This window comes from Peromyscus californicus, unplaced genomic scaffold (assembly GCF_007827085.1).
Source record: "Peromyscus californicus insignis strain IS unplaced genomic scaffold, ASM782708v3 Scaffold_15__1_contigs__length_86483966, whole genome shotgun sequence".
NCBI lineage: Eukaryota > Metazoa > Chordata > Mammalia > Rodentia > Cricetidae > Peromyscus > Peromyscus californicus.
In genome coordinates this window covers 24156364-24175815 of record NW_026294447.1, presented here as the reverse complement: position 1 = coordinate 24175815, position 19452 = coordinate 24156364, and the positions used below count along the sequence as shown (strand labels likewise).

General features: G+C 42.2%; 1 non-coding gene across 1 annotated transcript; it reads right to left on the bottom strand.

Moving 5' to 3' along the window:
• Positions 1-1304: 1304 nt before the first annotated feature.
• Positions 1305-1468, bottom strand: LOC128111368 (U1 spliceosomal RNA). Its single transcript, XR_008218613.1, has one exon. It is a non-coding gene; the product is annotated as a U1 spliceosomal RNA (small nuclear RNA).
• Between the last annotated feature and the right edge of the window lie 17984 nt (positions 1469-19452).

Genomic DNA, 19452 nt, shown 5'->3' with positions numbered 1-19452 from the left:
GTGGAACTGTAGGCTTCAATAAAGTGTTTTGTTTTGCTGTTTTTTTTTTTTTGAGACAAGGTTTCTCTGTGTGGCCCTGGCTGTCCTGGAACTCATTCTGTAGGCCAGGCTGGCCTCAAACTCAGATTTGCCGGCTTCTGCTTCCTGAGTGCTGGGATCTTTTAAAGGCATGTGCCACAGGCATCATATAATGTTTCCCAGTGAATTTCATTAAGGTTGTCTGTAGGTTGTGTGGTTTACCACTGAAAAACAATGTCTTCCCTCACATAATACTGTTGTGCTAAATGGTCATGCTGTCAAACTGCCTTCTAAATATTTATATTTATACCCAGATTTGTGTTGCTCTACAGTCAAACTGCCTTCTAAATATTTATATTTATACCCAGATTTGTGTTGCTCTACAGTCAAACTGCCTTCTAAATATTTATATACCCAGAAACGTTTCTCTGCAGCACGTTGGTGTAATGGTGACTGCAGAGATCCACAACCGGTCAAAATGCTGAGAGTAAGTAACTGTGAGCGCTCAACTGCTGATGAGTGGTCTACACCAACCTCCCCCACCCAAGGTTCAGAGAACTCAGAAGAGGGCCAGAAGAGTGTAAGGACTGACAGTGTGGGAGGAGAGCTGTGAAAAGCTGTCCCGTGGACATGATGCAACTGTGTTTACATGCACAAGATGCTCATTGGTTAAGAGCACTTGTTGCTCTTCCAAAGGACCTGGGTTCAATTCCCAGCATCCACATAGCTGCTCAACAACGCTCTGTAACTCGAGTTTCCGTATGCCTTCTGTGGGCACCCAACAGGAATACATGCGGGCAAAACACACACACACACACACACACACACACACACACACACACACACACACACACACATATTCATTTGATACATTTTAAAGTTACAACAACTCTCGAGGCCTGGGGAGAAGACAACACTCAGAAGAATTCTAGGCAGCTAGCGGGTGAGGGGCGCTCCTGTTGGACTTAGTGAATCAAGAACCTTTATGAATTGGGGTCGGTGGGGTCCATGTGCCAGAGGACAGCTGGCAGGATTTCCTCTTCACCATGTGAATTTCAAGTACTGAACTCAGTTTTAAGGGGCTTTGGAAGGCAGAGGCTCACGTGGGTTCTGTGCAGCCTGATTTACAGCCGGCTCTACTACCACTCTAGGACAGGGAAAGCATAGAGCACACGCAGCAAGAAAGCACACTAGTCACAGGATGCGGTCCTGTAGGACACCTAGTTCCAAGGATCATGGTTGATAAAGAGATTCTGAGAAGATTCTACTTTTGAGACAGCTAACACCAGGGGAGAGCGCGAACGCAGTCCCCCACTACCACAAATTATGCAGTCGAGTTTCCCGCATTTGGGGAAATCGCAGGGGTCAGCACATCCGGAGTGCAATGGATAAGCCTCGCCCTGGGAAAACCACCTTCGTGATCATGGTATCTCCCCTGCCAGGTAAGTATGAGTTGCCGCCACAGCCCGCTCGCTCGCCCTACACACGCGCGCCCCTTGAACGCACGGTCACCGCCCTCGCCACACCGAATCGACGCCCACGCCCTCCACACCCGTCGCTGTCTTTCTGCCCCCACGGACAGCACACTCACCCACACGGGATCGTCGCCTCGCGGAACGTGGCCCGCCCAGCCCCGCGGACCGGCAGCCACTGCGCGCCGCCTCGTCTGCATAGCCCCGCCCCCGCCCTGACGTCAAAGGCCCCGCTCCCAGCCTCCGCCCAGGGTGCGCCCAACGCTCGGAAGCACCCCGGGGTCCCTGGCCCCGAGCCTGAAGCGGGACGCCGCGGACGGCCAGGCCTCCGCGCCGACTACTGACCACCCTTTACACACCATCCGCGGGGACCGTGTCGGGATCGCGTTTGCGTCTGCGGTCAACTTCCAGAAACGTGACAAGCCGGGGTGTCGATGAAGTGTTGACGCGAGCCTGGAGTTCCAGCGTTAGGACCCAGGGTTCAAAGCCATCTCCGGCTAGGTAGAGACAGACTGTGAGGCCAGCCTGGGCTACGGGGGGCCATGTCTCAAAAGAAAAAATAATTCACTCTCCGGGGCAGGTGGCTTAGTCGGTGTGACCGCTCGCTCTGCCAGCCTGAAGACCTCTGCTCTAGCCCCAGAATCCACAGGAGACTGCTTCCAGAAAGTTTGTCTCCGACCTCCGCGCTCATAGGCGCGCGGTAAAAACAAAACAAACGGGGGAAAAAAGAGCCCACAAAGGATAAGCTGTTTTCTTTCGTTTTAATTCAGTTGCTGCTGGGTGTGGAGGTTGCACACTTTTAACCTCCGCATTCCAGAGGCAGAGGCAGGGGCCAGGAGGCGAAGCAGAGAGAGGCAGAGAGGTCCTACTTGTCTATGTCTCGAGGTCTAGGCCAGCCAGGACCACACGATCAGATCCTGTCTACAAAGGAAAAAGAAAAGAGATTCCGGTACTTGTCTCCTTCCTATCAACCACCTGTCCTGAGTTTGAGACTGAGGGCTTACAGGCCCGAAACAACCTTAGGGGAGCTGCGAGCCTCCCAGCTCAGCATAAGGACGAGAACACCTTCCTGCGGGCCGGTGGTGGCGGCGGCGCACGCCTTCAATCCCAGCTCTCGGGAGGCAGAGGCAGGCGGATCTCTGTGAGTTCAAGGCCAGCCTGGGCTACAGACTGAGTTCCAGGACAGCCTGGGCCGTGACACGGAGAAACCTTGTCTTGAGAAAACAAACCAAACCAGAATGGAACGCCTTCCTGTCAGGAGACCCAACGTTCGGCCTTGGGACTCTGGAGAATGCATCCACTTAAAGGAGAATAAAGTAGAAAAGACCCGTGATTAGATACTGATTGATTTAGTGACTTACTTAAAGTACTGCTTGGACTGCCTATTTGCCAAGCATGACTTCACTTGCTACCTGAAACAGAGTGAGCTGGAGAAGTGGTTGAAACTGTTAAGGAAAGCTGTTAAGGTTAACGAGCTGCTGACTGCGGGTGTGCTTTCGGTAACGCTTGCTTCCTCGCCTGCCCCACCTCGTGTCGGTAGAGTGTAAAATGAGAGAGACTGCAAACTGGACCCGGCATTGAAGCCTTTCAGGAGCTGTCCTGGGTTCTGGTGACCTCTCCTCTCTCCCCTCTCCTCTCTCCCACTCTCACTGGTGTGTGTTGGGTGCTTGTTTCTAGAAAGATCCCCGCAGCACACCGATGAAGCTCTCCTTCCCCAAAGTCTCTGCTTCTCCCCCACACCCAGTGCACCCTGATGCACAGTCTCCACTCCCAAGGAGAGACCGGTGTCCTTCAGTTGTTCTGGTTAAAGGACAATCTGGCGGGGTAGAAGTGGGTGGGGGTGGGGTGTGGCGGGGAGGGGGAGAGGGTGAGTGGTGGCGCACGGCTTTAATTCCAGCACTCAAGAGGCAGAGTCAGGATGATCTCTGTACATTCAAGTGCAGCCTGGTCTACACAGTGAGTTCCAGGACAGCCAGGACTACAAAGATAGACCCTGCCTAGAAAGAAAGAAAGAAAGAAAGAAAGAGAGAGAGAGAGAGAGAGAGAGAGAGAGAGAGAGAGAGGGAGGGAGGGAGGGAGGGAGGGAGGGAGGGAGGGAGGGAGGGAAGGAAGGAAGGAAGAAGAAAAAAGAAAGATGGAAAGAAAGACAGAAAGAAAGAAAGAAAGAAAGAAAGGAAGGAAGGAAGGAAGGAAGGAAGGAAGGAAGGAAGAGAGGGAAGGAAAGAAAGAAAAAGAGGGAAAGAAAGAAAGGAAAAGAAAGAGAAGAAAAAAGAAAGACGGAAAGAAAGAAAGACAGAAAGAGATGGAAAGAGAGTGAGAAAGGAAGGAAGGAAGGAAGGAAGGAATGGGGAAAGAGAAAGAGTGAAAGAGAAGAGAGAGAAAGGGGGCAAGAGAGAGAAAGAGGGAAAGATAGAAAGAAGGAAAGAGAGAGAGAAAAAAAGGAAAAGAAAGAAAGGAATGAAGAAAGAAAGAACAGCGGGCAAACTGGACAGTGTTGCCCCTGTAGAGGTCTGCTCCTTCTTCCATTTCCGAGTTGCCTTGATCAATCTTGATCTAACAGAGACCACATGGACTTTTTAATCCTACCGACTGAGAATAAGACTGTACCACAGTTCAAAGCCTGATTTGAAGCAAGCTTTGAAATACTGGCCAGGCGGATGGGCTCTGGCCAGGTCCATACCCAGGTCCCTGGAAACAGCCCAGAATCACAGGTCCAAGCATACATCCTGATGTACCTCCAACCTGTGAACCCCCACCCATATGGGATCAAGTCCATCCGGTGCAGATGTGTCAAACAAACTTGTTTAGGGGAGTGAAAAACATGTGACTTGTTATCTCCGTAAACAGCATCCTCCAGCATTTCAGTAACCCGCTGCCCTTGGGCAAGGGGCTTGAGATCAGAGACATTTTTGTTTCATGGATCTCTAAGGCATAGTGATTAAAACTTAAAATGTGGGGCTGGAGATATGGCTCAGAGGTTAAGAGCACTGACTGCTCTTCCAAAGGTCCTGAGTTCAATTCCCAGCAACCACATGGTGGCTCATAACCATCTGTAATGAGATCTGGCGCCCTCTTCTGGCCTGCAGGGATATGTGCAGACAGAACACTGTATACATAATAAATAAATCTTTAAAAAAAAAAAAAAAAAGAAGCAGCAAGAAAAAAAAAAAAAAAAAAAAAAAAAAAAAAAAAAAAAAAAACTTAAAATGTGACTTTGGCTCTCACACTGTAACAGGCCCCAGACCTTAGTACAACTGACTCCGTGATGGAGTCGTTCATGATGGTATGGTTCAGGCCATAAACCTCAGCACATAGACAGCACCACCTGACAAAATGAAAACAAAGACCTAACCCATCAAAGCTCATCGTTCTGGGGAATTCTCTAAATGTACTAATCTTGCTTTTTGGCTTCTACAGTTCTGCTTCTGGCTAACTGTTCTTGTTAACTGAAGTATTCCACACCTTTACACCATTAAAGTAACATTCTGCAGCATAAACAAATGTAAGACATCTTTGCCTAGTTAAAATAATATTCTACAGCAGTTTATAAAACATAGGATTTAAAAACAATGCTTGTTTAATGAGGTATTAAAGTTGGACCTCCATGTGTTCATATACAAGAATGTACCTTGCACTGGCAGCCAAACTTTTTAACATAAGAGTCACCCAGAGGGTGGTGGTGGCGCACGCCTTTAATCCCAGCCCTCAGGAGGCAGAGGCAAGCAGATCTCTGTGAGTTCAAAGCCAGCCTGGCCTACAGAGTGAGTTCCAGGAAAGGTGCAAAGCTACACTGAGAGACCCTGCCTCAAAAAAAAAAAAAAGTCACCCAGATAGTATTGTTTTTTTTTTAAATTTTTAAAAATTTTAAAATTACACTCATGATACTCATTACACTCATGATATTAATTACATTTGTGGTATTCATTGATTACATTCGCAGTATTCATTCAATAACTATATTTATGATATTCATTAATTACATTAATTGTATTGATTTATTACATTCATGATATTATGTCCTGATACTACTGTCCATTTGTAGGACTTTTCCATCACACAAAACAGAGATTCTGTACTTAGGAAATCATTGCTCTATATTCCTTTCTTCTCCATCTTGAGATAACGTCTGATCTTTCTGTCTCTATGAATTTGTATATTCTATAGTAACACAATTCTATAGTTTTGTCCTTTTTTAAAATGTAAAAACATTTTATGTTCAACTGCAGGAGAAATAATACACAGATAGCTTGAACATAAAAACAGGTTATAATTCAAAAGTCCCAGTTTATTTGAAACTGGAAAATATTTCCTCTGTAGAAAATAGTAAAAATGATAACATTTCCCAATAAGTCCTTTTAAGCCAAGTAATAGCTGAATTATACATATAAATGTTGATTAGATTCTGGGATAGAGAAGAACATAGAGAAGAAATCTATCTTCATCTGTTTGAAGAGCTATGTTTTACTTAGGCTGTGTAAGTGAGATTCCTACTCATCTTCCCCTTCACTGTTTGATTTACGGCAGACATTTTTCTGTAGGCTAATCCATAATCTAAAAAGATTTTAGCCTCCCCTCATGAAAGTATGGCCAGCATTTTCTTTCATCAGCTTGATACGGTACAAATTCTTATCCTAATAGTGAAATGTTTCACTAAAGCTTGCCCAGTGATTGGGCAAAACCAAAACTTATTATAAGCCACAGTCATCCTGGGGTCCCTCCTGCTAGGTAGCCTCCCTGGATCTGTGGGTTGCATTCTGATTGTTCTTTGCTTTATATCTAGTATCCACTTATGAGTGAGTACATACCATGTTTGTCCTTCTCGGTTTGGGTTACCTCACTCAGGATGATATTTTCTAGTTCCACCCATTTGCCTGCAAATTTCATGCTGTCATTGCTTTTCTCTGCTGAGTAGTAGTACTCCATTGTGTATATGTACCACATTTTCTTAATCCATTCTTCAGTTGACAGGCATCTAGGTTTTTTCCAGGTTCTGGCTATTACAAATAGTGCTGCTATGAACATAGTTGAGCATGTATCTTTGTGGTATGATTGAGCATTCCTTGGGTATATGCCCAAGAGTGGTATGGCTGGGTCTTGAGGTAGATCAATTCCCAATTTTCTGAGGAACTGCCATACTGAGTTCCACAGTGGTTGTACAAGTTTGCATTCCCACCAACAGTGAATGAGGTGGTATTGTGTTCCCTGAAATATTGTGCACCCTAATAAACTTATCTGGGGTCAGAGACAGAACAGCCACAATATTAAACATAGAGGATAGGCAGTGGTAGCACACACCTTTAATCCCAGCACTTGGGAGGCAGAGCTAGGCAGAAATTCATGTGTTCAAGGATACAGCCAAGCATGGTGACTCATGCCTTTAATCCCAGGGATCGATGCTAGAAGACAGAAAGAGATATAAGACGTGAGGACCAGGAACTAGCAGCATTTGGCTGGTTAAGCTTTTAGATTTCGAGCAGCACAGTTCAGCTGAGAGCTATTCGGATATGAGGACACAGAGGTTTCCAGTCTGAGGAAACAAGATCAGCTGAGAAGTTGGCCAGGTGAGGTTAGCTGTGGCTTGTTCTGTCTCTCTGATCTTCCAGTGTTCACTCCAATAACTGGCCTCAGGTTTGATTTCATTAATAAGATCCATTTAAGATTCCTACTACAGCGGAGGAGTGTTCCCATTGCTCCGCATCCTCTCCAACATGTGTTTTTGATCACAGCCATTCTGACAGGTGTAAGGTGGTATCTCAGAGTCATGATGATTTGCATTTCCCTGATGACTAAGGATGTTGAGCAATTCTTTAAATGTCTTTCAGCCATTTGAGAGTCTTCTTTTGAGAATTCTCTCTTTAGCTCTTTAGCCCATTTTTTAAATTGGATTGTTCAGTATTTTGATGTCTAGTTTCTTGAGTTCTTTATATACTTTGGAGATCAATCCTTTGTCAGATGTGGGGTTGGTGAAGGTCTTTTCCCATTCTGTAGGCTGTCTTTTTATCTTATTGACCGTGTCTTTTGCCCTACAAAAGCTTCTCAGTTTCAAGAGATCTCATTTATTAATTGTTGCCCTCAGTGTCTGTGCTGCTGGTGTTATATTTAGGAAGTGATCTCCTGTGCCAATGCGTTCAAGGTTACTTCCTACTTTCTCTTCTATCAAGTTCAGTGTAACTGGATTTATGTTGAAATCTTTGATCCACTTGGACTTGAGTTTTGTGCATGGTGACAGATATGGACCTATTTGCAGTCTTCTACATGTTGACATCCAGTTATGCCAGCACCATTTGTTGAAGATGCTTTCCTTTTTCCATTGTATAGTTTTGGCTTCTTGGTCAAAAATTAGGTGTTCATATGTGTGTGGATTAATGTCAGTGTCTTCAATTCGATTCCATTGGTCTGTATGTCAATTTTTATGCCAATACCAAGCTGTTTTTATTATTATAGCTCTATAGTAGAGCTTGATGTCAGGGGTGGTGATGCCTCCAGAGGTTGCTTTATTGTACTGAGTCTATTGTTTTTCCATAGGAAGTTGAGTATTGTTCTTTCCAAGTCTGTGAGGAATTGTGTTGGGATTTTGATGGGGATTGCATTGAATCTGTAGATTGTTTTTGGTAAGATTGCCATTTTTATTATGCTAATCCTACCTATCCATGAGCATGGGAGATCTTTCCATTTTCTGATATCTTCTTCAATTTCTTTCTTTAGAGACTTAAAGTTCTTATCAAAAAGGTCCTTCACTTGTTTAGAGTTACCCCAAGGTATTTTATATTATTTGTGGCTATTGTAAAGGGTGATGTTTCTCTGATTTCTTTCTCAGCCCTTTTATCATTTGTGTATAGGAGGGCTACTGATTTTTTTGAGTTGATCTTGTATCCTGCCACTTTACTGAAGGAGTTTATCAGCTGTAGGAGTTCCCTGGTAGAATTTTTGGGGTCACTTATCTATACTATCATATCGTCTGCAAATAGTGAAAGTTTGACTTCTTCCTTTCCAATTTGTATCCCCTTGATCTCCTTTTGTTGTCTTATTGCTCTAGCTAGAACTTCAAGTACTATACTGAATAAATATGGAGAGAGTGGACAGCCTTGTCTTGTTCCTGATTTTAGTGGAATCGCTTTGAGTTTCTCTCCATTTAATTTGATGTTGGCTGTTGGCTTGCTGTAAATTGCCTTTGCTATGTTTAGGTATGTTCCTTGTATTCCTGAGCTCTCTAAGACCTTTATCATGAAGGGTTGTTGGATTTTGTCAAAGGCTTTTTCAGCATCTAATGAGATGATCGTGTGTGTTTTTTTTTTTCTCTCAGTTTGTTTATATTGACAGATTTTCGTATGTTGAACCATTCTTGCATCCCTGGGATGAAACCTACTTGGTCATGGTGGATAATTGTTTTGATGTATTCTTGGATTTGGTTTGTCAATGTTTTGTTGAGTGTTTTTGCATCAATGTTCATGAGGAAGATTGGTCTGTAATTCTCTTTCTTTGTTGCATCTTTGTGTCGTTTGGGTATCAGGGTAACTGTAGCCTCATAAAAAGAGTTTGGTAATGTTCCTTTTGTTTCTATTGTGTGGAACAATTTGAAGAGTATTGGAATTAGCTCTTCTTTGAAAATCTGGTAGAATTCTTCACTGAAACCATCTGGTCCCAGGCTTTTTTTGGTTGGAAGACTTTTAATAACTGTTTCTATTTCTTTAGGGGTTATTGGTGTACTTAAATAGTTTATCTGGTCTTGATTAAACTTTGGTATGTGGTACCTATCCAGAAAATTGTCCATTTCTTTTAGATTTTCCAATTTTGTGGAGTACAGGTTTTTGAAGTATGACCTGATGATTCTCTGGATTCCCTTGTTGTCTGTTGTTATGTCTCCCTTTTCGTTTCTGATTTTGTTAATTTGGATGCTCTCTCTCTGCCTTTTGGTTAATTTGGATAAGGGTTTGTCTATCTTGTTGATTTTTTCAAAGAACCAACTCTTTGTTTCATTGATTCTTTGTATTATTCTCTTTGTTTCCATTTCATTGATTTCAGCCCCCAACTTGATTATTTCCTAATGTCTATTCCTCCTGGGTGAGTTTGTTTCTTTTTGTTCTAGAGCTTCCAGGTGTGCTGTTAAGTCACTAGTGTAAGACTTTTCCATCTTCTTTATGTGTGCACTTAGTGCTATGAATTTTCCTCTGAGCACTGCTTTCATAGTGTACCATAAGTTTGGATATGTTGTACATTCGTTTTCATTGAATTCTAGGAAATCTTTAATTTCTTTCTTTATTTCTTCCTTGACCCATTGGTGCTTCAGGTGGGTATTATTCAGTTTTCATGAGATTGTAGGCTTTCTGTAATTTTTGTTGTTGTTGAAATCTAACTTTAAGGCATGGTGGTCCGATAAAATACAGGAGGTTATTCCAATGTTTTTGTATCTGTTGGAGATTTACTTTGTGACTGAGTTTGCAGTCAATTTTTGAGAAGGTTCCATGGGAGAAGGTATATTCTTCTGTGTTAGTGTGGAGTGTCCTGTAGATATCTATTAAGTCCATTTGAGACATAACATCTGTTAGGTCCTTTATTTCTCTGTTGAGTTTCAGTCTGGCAGATCTATCCAGTGGTGAGAGTGGAGTGTTGAAATCTCCCACTACTAGTGTGTGGGGTTTTATGTGCGATTTAAGCTTTAGTAATGTTTCTTTTACAAATGTGGGTGCCCTTGTATTTGGAGCATAAATGTTCAGAATTGAGACTTTGTCTTGGTGGATTTTCCCTGTGATAAATATGTAATGTCTTTCCCGATCTCTTTTGATTGATTTTAGTTTGAACTTTATTTTATTACATATTAGGATAGCTGCACCAGCTTGTTTCTTAAGTCCATTTGATTGGAAAGTCTTTTCCCAGCCTTTTACTCTGAGGCAGTGTCTGTCTTTGAAGTTGAGGTGCATTTCTTGTATGCAGCAAAGGATGGATCCTGTTTTTGTATCGATTCTGTTAGTCTGTGTCTATTATAGGTGAGTTGAGACCATTGATATTGATGGATATTAATGACCAGTGATTGTTAATTCCTGTTATTTTTTTTGTGGTAGTGTTGTGTTTCCCTTCTTTGGTATTTGTTGGTGTGGGATTATTTATTGCCTGAGTTTTAATGGATGTGTTTAATTTCCTTAGGTTGGATTTTTCCTTCGAGTGCTTTCTGTAGGGATGGATTTGTGGACAGATATTGATTAAATCTGGTTTTATCATGGAATATTTTGTTTACTCCGTCTATGGTGATTGAGAGTTTTGCTTCATATAATAGTCTGGGTTGGCATCCATGGTCTCTTAGTGTCTGCATAACAATTGTCCAAGACCTTCTAGCTTTCATAGTCTCTATTGAGAAGTCTGGTGTTATTCTGATGGGTCTGTCTGCCTTTATATGTTACTTGGTCTTTTTCCTTTGTGGCTCTTAATATTTTTTCTTTGTTCTGTATGTTTAGTGTTTTGATTATTATGTGGCAAGGGGACCTTTTTTGTTTGTTTGTTTGTTTTGTTTTTTGAGACAGGGTTTCTCTGTGTAGTTTTGGTACCTGTCCTGGATCTCACTCTGTAGACCAGGCCTGCCTCTGCCTCCAGAGTGCTGGGAGTAAAGGCTTGTGCCACCACCGTCTGGTGGGAAAGTTTTCTTCTATGATTTTGTTGAATATATTTTCTGTGCCTTTGAGTTGGTATTATTCTCCTTCTTCTATCCCTATTATTCATAGGTTTGGTCTTTTCATGGTGTCCCAAAGTTCCTGGACATTTTGTGTTACGACTTTTTTGGCCTTAGTGTTTTCTTTGACTGACGAAACTATTTTCTCTATTGTGTCTTCAACATCAGAGATTCTCTGTTCCATCTCTTGCATTCTGTTGGTTATGCTTGCATCTGTAGTTCCTGGTCATTTAGTCAGATTTTCTATTTCCAGCATTCCCTCAGTTTGTGTCTTCTTTATTATCTCAACTTCAATTTTCAAATCTTGAACTGTTTCCTCCATCTGTTTAATTGCTTTTTCTTGGCTTTCTTTGATTTCTTCCAATTTTTTGTTTGTTTTTTCTTCCATTTCTTTAAGGGAGTTTTTCATTTCCTCTTTAAAGGCCTCTATCATCTTCTTAACGTCATTTTTAGGATTGATTTCTTCTGCTTCTTCTGCCTTGGTATGTTCAGGTCTTGCAGGTATAGAATCACTAGGTTCTGATGGTGTCATATAGGTCTTTATGTTGTTGCCTGTATTTTTGCACTGGCGTCTACTCATCTCTTTCTCTGCTCGGTGTAGGCGGTGTCTATGTCTGAAGGTGCCTCTCTTGTTCCAATTGATAGTCCACTGGGAGTTCTTGGTTGAATCGGTTGTTTTGGACTCTGTTTCTCCAGGAGCAGCTTAGTTCAATCTGTGTTAGTGGGTTCTGTCTCAGGGAGCAGTTGTTCCCAATTGGTGCAGGGTGGGTTTATGGCTCTCGTGGCTGTTGGTGTTGCATGGGATGGTTTTCTTGGTGAGGGGGCAGGGAAAGAGGCCGCTGTCTGGTCCCTGGGGCTCTATTGACTGTTCCCAGTTGGTGCAGGGTGGGCTTATGACTCCAGTGGTTGTTGGGTTTGCAGGGGCTGGTTTTTTTGATGAGGGAGTAGGGAAAGGTAGCTGCCTGGTCCCTGGGGCTCCAATGGCTGGGGCCTAGGGACTAGAGACCTGGTCTGCAGGTCCAGAGATAGGGCCTTACCTGTTCCCAGTCGGTGTAGGGGGCACTTATGATTCTGGTGATCTGGTTCAGTGGCTGGACGGCTCCTTCTCTTGCGTTCTCAGGTCACGTTTTTTCGCTCACCCACTCCTCAGCTGATCTTGTTTCCTCAGACTGCAGGCTGCAGGCTTCTGAAACCTCTCCGGAATGGGTCTCAACTGAACAGGTTGATCAGTAGGGCAGTCTCACCAACGCCTCCAAGTTGTTGAGCTTTGCAGAATTGGCAGCTGGGCCCTGGGGCCTCAGGCAGAATGCTCGGTCTGTTCTGGTCACGTCCCACTATGACAGCTCCCAATATTACTGGTTTTAAAGACACAAAGGGGTCATGAAGCCAGATGGGATCTAGAAGGAAGGATATGCATGCTCCTAAGGGTGGGGCCAGAGTGTAGTGCGAATTCTAATTGGCCTTAATAATAAAAACCCAGAGTCAGATATAGGGGTAAATGCTGAAAGATCAGAAAGACAAAGAAGCCAGCCACAGCCACTTCTCACCTCACAGATTCCTCAGCCTGAAAGGGGGCCCAAGCTCCTATCTCTGACTGCCTTATAGTCCTCTCTTGGCCCAGCCATATCACTTCCTGTCTCCACCTCCCAAGTGCTAGGTGTGTGCCATCATGGCCTGGCCTCTATGGTTAACTAGTGGCTAGCTCTGCCCTCTGATCTTCAGATAAGCTTTATTTGTTAGAGCACAAACAAAATATCACATTTCCCCCTTTTTGTCTAAAATAACAAAAAAGGTTATAATTAGTATAAGAAAAACTATATACAACAAGTACAATAACATATGCAATATATATGGGTAATAAATCCATCAACAATGTCTAGTCCATAAACATTTGACAAATTCAGAGAAAATGCTCCGTGTCTATCCTATCTTGGTGAGTCCAAAATACCTAATTCACTTTCTATTCTAACTTGCATTACCAAAACTATCTTTTAATGTCTCTCAATCTTACACACTTTACATTTCTTTGGTGAATTTTTATTCTGAATCTGGCAAAAAGGAAAACTATAACTATAAAGTCTTCAACTCCACCAGACACCCAAGAAGGAAATACTATTACCTGAGTAAGCATATCTGACAGACTTATTGGTGAAGCAGGATTTTCTGAAGGGCTGTCTTACTCTGTCTTGGCAAAGTTCGGCAACCCTTTCTTCTGTGTCCTGCTTGTCCATTTGGATGGCATGCTTTCAGCAGTTGAGGCAAGGGCATTCTCTTGCCCAGTGACTAACTTTTTATAAGGAAAAGGGGCTGGCTAAAGAAACCAACCCTGACCCTGAAGTCCAGAACTAGGCAAAGATGGTTCAGATAAGGCCAGTGAAAGAAACACAGTTTGGCTCAGATCAGAGCCATCTCTGCCCCTGGCCAGCTGACTTGTGAAACCAACCATTCACAGAGTAGGACAGTAACACCCTGGCCCTGGGGCCCAGGACCAGGGAAAGAAACACAGCCTGGGTTTGAGACCTGAGCCAGAGAAAGGAACACTTTATCCCCAAACCCAGAACCGAGGAAACATGCCCTGACTCTGAAACTAGTACCAAAGTAACACTCTTGGTCCCTAGAATCAGAGTCAGTGAAAGAAATGTACCCTAGCCTTAGAAGCAGTGTCAAAAAGCCAAGAAAGGCCAGTGAAAGAAACACAGTTTGGCTCTGAAATCAGGGCCATCTCTGTCCCTAGCCCACAAAACTGGCCAATTCCTGGGCAGAAAAAAAACTAACCAATCACTGGGTGACTCCACCCCCCAAGACATCCTATATAAACCACCCTGTCTGGTCAGTTGTGGGCTATTCTCTCCACACTGGTAGAGGCAGCTACTCTCCTGGACTCCTCCTTCCCAAATAAATCTCTTTCTCAAAAGAGTTTTGGGTGTGAAGATCTTCATTCACTGGCATAGAGAAGAACCTTGCTGAGACGTCCCATAGTGGACAGAGCAAGGAGGAGCTGAACAGAAGATCTTTGCTGAGATGTCCCTCAGTGGACAGAGCGAGGGAGAGCTGAAAAAGTAACAATTCTCCAGAGCCAGAGGAGATTGCTACACTTCTGCAGGGGTTTCCCTTTTTGCAGAATGAAGCAAAAGAAACAACATATTAGGCCAGAGAAACAGAGCTCTGCTAGGAAGCCCCCTTAAGTGGGGGCTGAGCAAAGCTCAGCTGTAGCGGCTCTCCAGGAGAGGAGCAGGATTACTATATCCTGCGGGGAGATCATCCCCTATCACACCAGATATATCCTGGTCAGGATACCCTTCCCTGCTGAAGCAGTTCTGGGCCTGACTCTCCTGAGCAGTCAGAAAAACTTGCCCTCCAGGGCTGAGCTGTCTCTTTGCAGCTCCAGCCATCAGAGCTGTCCTAAGCAGCTCCAGGTGTTGCCTGACTGCCCAAGTAGTTAGGATACCTTTCCCCAGAGTTGCAAAACTTACATTGTTGGTGCCGAAACCTGGGACCAAACCCGCAGAGTTGCGACAAATTTACTTACACTTTTGCCACAAAAAAAGTAAACTCCATATGGAGTTTCTTTGATGCCCATCTTCTTCTCTGAAGTAGATTGGTGATGCCAGAAGCAGACATGTCTCATTGTCATTTAAAAAAAAAAAAAGAACCTATGTTATTAGGACATCTTAAATGCCATAATCTATAGATCTCTGAAATGTTTAAAGACCAGTTGTCTACCTAAAATAGATGTTTGACCTTGAAAATATACCTAGCATGACAAATTCAATTGTAATAGGAGACTAACTACTAACCTGCATTTCTTTATTATCCTAAATAGTTTGTAATAATAACTCTCAAGGACCTGCAATTTGTATTACATTGTTAAATGAGATGTATAGGTACAATACTTTGAACAAGATTAGAAATGTATCTACAGTATGTTCTAACAAAAATAATCTCAACAAATCCATATAAATATAAAATATTTAAAACAGGTAGTTGCTTTTTAACCTATCATTTCTATACACCCCCTGTTTTTCTTTTCTTAGTAGACTCAATAATCTACCCATTGTTTTATCATTTCCATATCCCCCTTTTTCTTTTTTCAAAACAAGAACCCTGAATCTAATCTCCTTTGTTCAGCTTATTTTTTATAACAACTTGTAACCAACCACCCTAAACAATTACAAATATCCATAACCCACTGAAAGACTGAAAACCACCTGCCCCACCTCTTGGGAATGAATGTGGGTGTCGTGTTCTTTTTTTTTTTTTTAAAGATTTATTTATTTATTATATATACAGTGTTCTGCCTGCATGTGTCCCTGTGGGCCAGAAGATGGCACCAGATCTCATTACAGATGGCTGTGAGCCACCATGTGGTTGCTGGGAATTGAACTCAGGTCCTCTGGAAGAGCAGCTCTTAACCACTGAGCCATCTCTCTAGCCTGGGTGTCGTGTTCTTAAAATTACTTCCTGCTGTCTGGGGGTGATGGCATCTTTAGGGGATCCTGAAAAGAAAAATTTGGGTTAATCATCAAGTCCTGGGAGAGGTAGCTGTATCATTTGTTGTCCAGTCTCTGCTTAATGGGAAAGTTCAGGGCTTGTCTCAAGTCCTTGCTAGAGAGGTTGGATAATCTCAACTAGCCACCTTGAAATTGTCCTGAGTATTTTGTAGTCCAAAGCCAATCTTTGGGTGGTGTTTATCAGCTTAGTGGTATTATCATAGTCCATGTAGAATTATTGTTGTGGGGCCCCATCATCCTTTTGGAGACTTTAAAGGTTGCTGTTAGGTGTGGTCATGGCTCATTGCAGAAAACTTAAATATTTTAAATGTCATATGTAGCAGATCTCAAAAAGGTTAAAGGATTAATATTTGTTATGTACATCCAGAGTACAAAAACTTAATTCCTAGTTACCTGAAAAAGACTCAAACCTGAAATCATGTACAGGAAGCTAGATGAAGCCTTTTTCTAGAATTAGTTTGTACTCTATATGACCATTAATATCATGAGAAAAAGTTTAAAATATATATGTTAATCTTGTAAATTTTGACATATTTGTACCTAAAGAGAAGTTATAAAGAACCAAAATAAAACCAAAGAATTATGAGGTCAGTAGCAATAGAATAGTCCCTAAATTTTTGTTTTTCTTCTGTCCTATATGAGGTTGCTCTTCTGACATGAGACAGAGATTTTGGATTTTGCTTTAACAAGCATGTTGTGGTTTAGAGAAGTGGAGAGTCACACTACAACTCCATAGTCAGCTTTAATTTTCAATTGAACTGGAACTACAAAAAAAATCATTTGCGTTATATGTCAGCAGAAACAAACATTTGGGAAGATGTAAAATTTTATCCTGTTGGAGATGTGATATATCAATAGGTCAATTTACTTCTTTTCTTGGGTTATTTTTTTTCCAGATGATTTGTCCTTTTTCTTCAGATGTCTCATTCGTCAGTGGTCTTCAGATTCCTTAGTTTGATGCCTTCATTCTCCTGGAAAGACAAAAACAAAACCCTGCCCCAACTCTAATTTTGGGGAGGTTGCCTTATGGTGAGTTATATCTGATCAAATGAAAAGCATTTGTTGGTCTTATAAGTTAGTTTACATTGAATGGTCACACTGGTTGATGAACTAATCACCTCTTCTAATTAAGAGGTCTCTCTTGTTCAAATCTAATCTTTATCAATTTTTATGGTATCCATAGCTTTTCTCATCCTGTGGAATCAAAAACAAAACCTCTGTTCCAACATAACACATATCCTGGTTTCTATTCTGAAGTCAGCACATCTTTAAAGTATATAGGCTGATTTAATTCTGTAGGTTTTTTTCTATTATCCAGTGTCTCTCCAAAGCTGTTGTTCCTTTCTCAGTAGCATTTAAAAAATTCAAAGTTAATAAATCATTATGCAATCTATTTCTGGGGGTCTTTATTACTCCTTCCAGTTTATTTAGCATATCCTTTAGAGTTTGATTTGATCTTTCTATAACTGCTTGCCCTATAGGATTGTGTGGTATATTGTAATAAGCAATATACCAGAGACATATGCTTGACCTTTGTCAGTCTTAATTTGTACAAGTATGCCCATGATGGGCATAACTTCTAGCAAATGTGTGATTACAGAATCAACCTTTTCAGAATTCAAAGAAGTTTTGAAAGCCCATTGAAATCCTGCATAGCTATCAATAGTGTGGTGTACATATTTTGATTTTCCAAATTCTACAAAATGAAAACATATCCATCTGCCAGCTCATTCCTTTGAGTACTCTTTGAGTTACTTCCTGCAGGTAGTGGAGTTTGGTTGTACAAAGAACAAATAGAGACCGAGTGGTGGTGGTGTACACTTTAAATCCCAGCACTCAGGAGACAGAGGCAGGTGGATCTCTGTGAGTTTAAGGCCAGTCTAGTCTACACAGTGAGTTCCAGGATAGGCTCCAAAGTTACACAGAGAAACCCTTCCTCAAAGAAAAAGAACAACAACAACAACAACAACAAAAACCAAGGAGGACATTTCCTTAATATAATTTCCTTGACTAATCGCCAAGTGATGGAAAAATCTTTTTTCAAATCTTTGCTATTGGCATGATGATTTTAATGAAATTCTGAGGCCCCTGGAATATTTCCTATTAATAGTTGATCAATTTCTTCATTACATTGTGCTAGAGGGTCGGGAGACCCAAATGGGATTGGATGTGTGTTATATTTATATGGGATGATTCCTATTCCTGATTATTTCTTGTAATTGAATAAATGGCAAAGTTAATTCTGACACATCAGGAATAAATTCAGCAGTTTCAATGTGTAAAACAACTCTTTCTGTATACTGAGTGTTGGTAACTATGTTAAGAGATTCTGTAATCTGACCTTTGGACAGAATCATAAGGGCTTTGTACAACTTTACTTAAATTTTCTGATTTGTAACCTGCCTTTCCTTGTTTGTTTGCATCTGTATAAAATGTAGGGTCTCCAGAAATTGGTGTTCACTGTGCAATGTGAGGAAGAATCCAGTTAGCTCTCTTTATAAATTTAACTCTCTTCCTTTTGGGATATTTGTTGTTAATCTCTCCCAAAAAATTACTGCAAGCTCTTTGTTAATGTTCACATAATTTATCAATTTCATCTTTAGTAGAAGGTACTACAATTTCTGCTGGATCTATTCCTGCTAATTGATGAAGATTCAATTTTCCTTTTAGAATCAACTCAGAGACCTTTTCCATATGAGTTTTTAATTTCTTATTCTGTTTATGTGGTAAAAAGATCCATTCTAAGATAATATCTTCCCTCTACATTAATATTCTGGTAGGAGATTCCTTCCTTCCTTCCTTCCTCTCTCCCTTCTTTCCTTCTTTCCTTCCTTTCTGCCCCCTCTCTCTCTCTTTTTCTTTTTCTTTCTTTCTTTCCATCTTTCTCCCTCTTTCCTCCTTCCTTCCTTCCTTCCTTCCTTCCTTCCTTCCTTTCTTTCTTTCTTTCTTTCTTTCTTTCTTTCTTTCTTTCTTTCTTTCTTTCTTTCTTTCTTTCTTTCTTTCTTTCTTTCTTTCTTTCTTTCTTTCTTTCTTTCAAGGCAGGGTCTATCTTTGTAGTCCTGGCTGTCCTGGAACTCACTGTGTAGACCAGGCTGCACTTGAATGTACAGAGATCATCCTGACTCTGCCTCTTGAGTGCTGGAATTAAAGCCGTGCGCCACCACTCACCCTCTCCCCCTCCCCGCCACACCCCACCCCCACCCACTTCTACCCCGCCAGATTGTCCTTTAACCAGAACAACTGAAGGACACCGGTCTCTCCTTGGGAGTGGAGACTGTGCATCAGGGTGCACTGGGTGTGGGGGAGAAGCAGAGACTTTGGGGAAGGAGAGCTTCATCGGTGTGCTGCGGGGATCTTTCTAGAAACAAGCACCCAACACACACCAGTGAGAGTGGGAGAGAGGAGAGGGGAGAGAGGAGAGGTCACCAGAACCCAGGACAGCTCCTGAAAGGCTTCAATGCCGGGTCCAGTTTGCAGTCTCTCTCATTTTACACTCTACCGACACGAGGTGGGGCAGGCGAGGAAGCAAGCGTTACCGAAAGCACACCCGCAGTCAGCAGCTCGTTAACCTTAACAGCTTTCCTTAACAGTTTCAACCACTTCTCCAGCTCACTCTGTTTCAGGTAGCAAGTGAAGTCATGCTTGGCAAATAGGCAGTCCAAGCAGTACTTTAAGTAAGTCACTAAATCAATCAGTATCTAATCACGGGTCTTTTCTACTTTATTCTCCTTTAAGTGGATGCATTCTCCAGAGTCCCAAGGCCGAACGTTGGGTCTCCTGACAGGAAGGC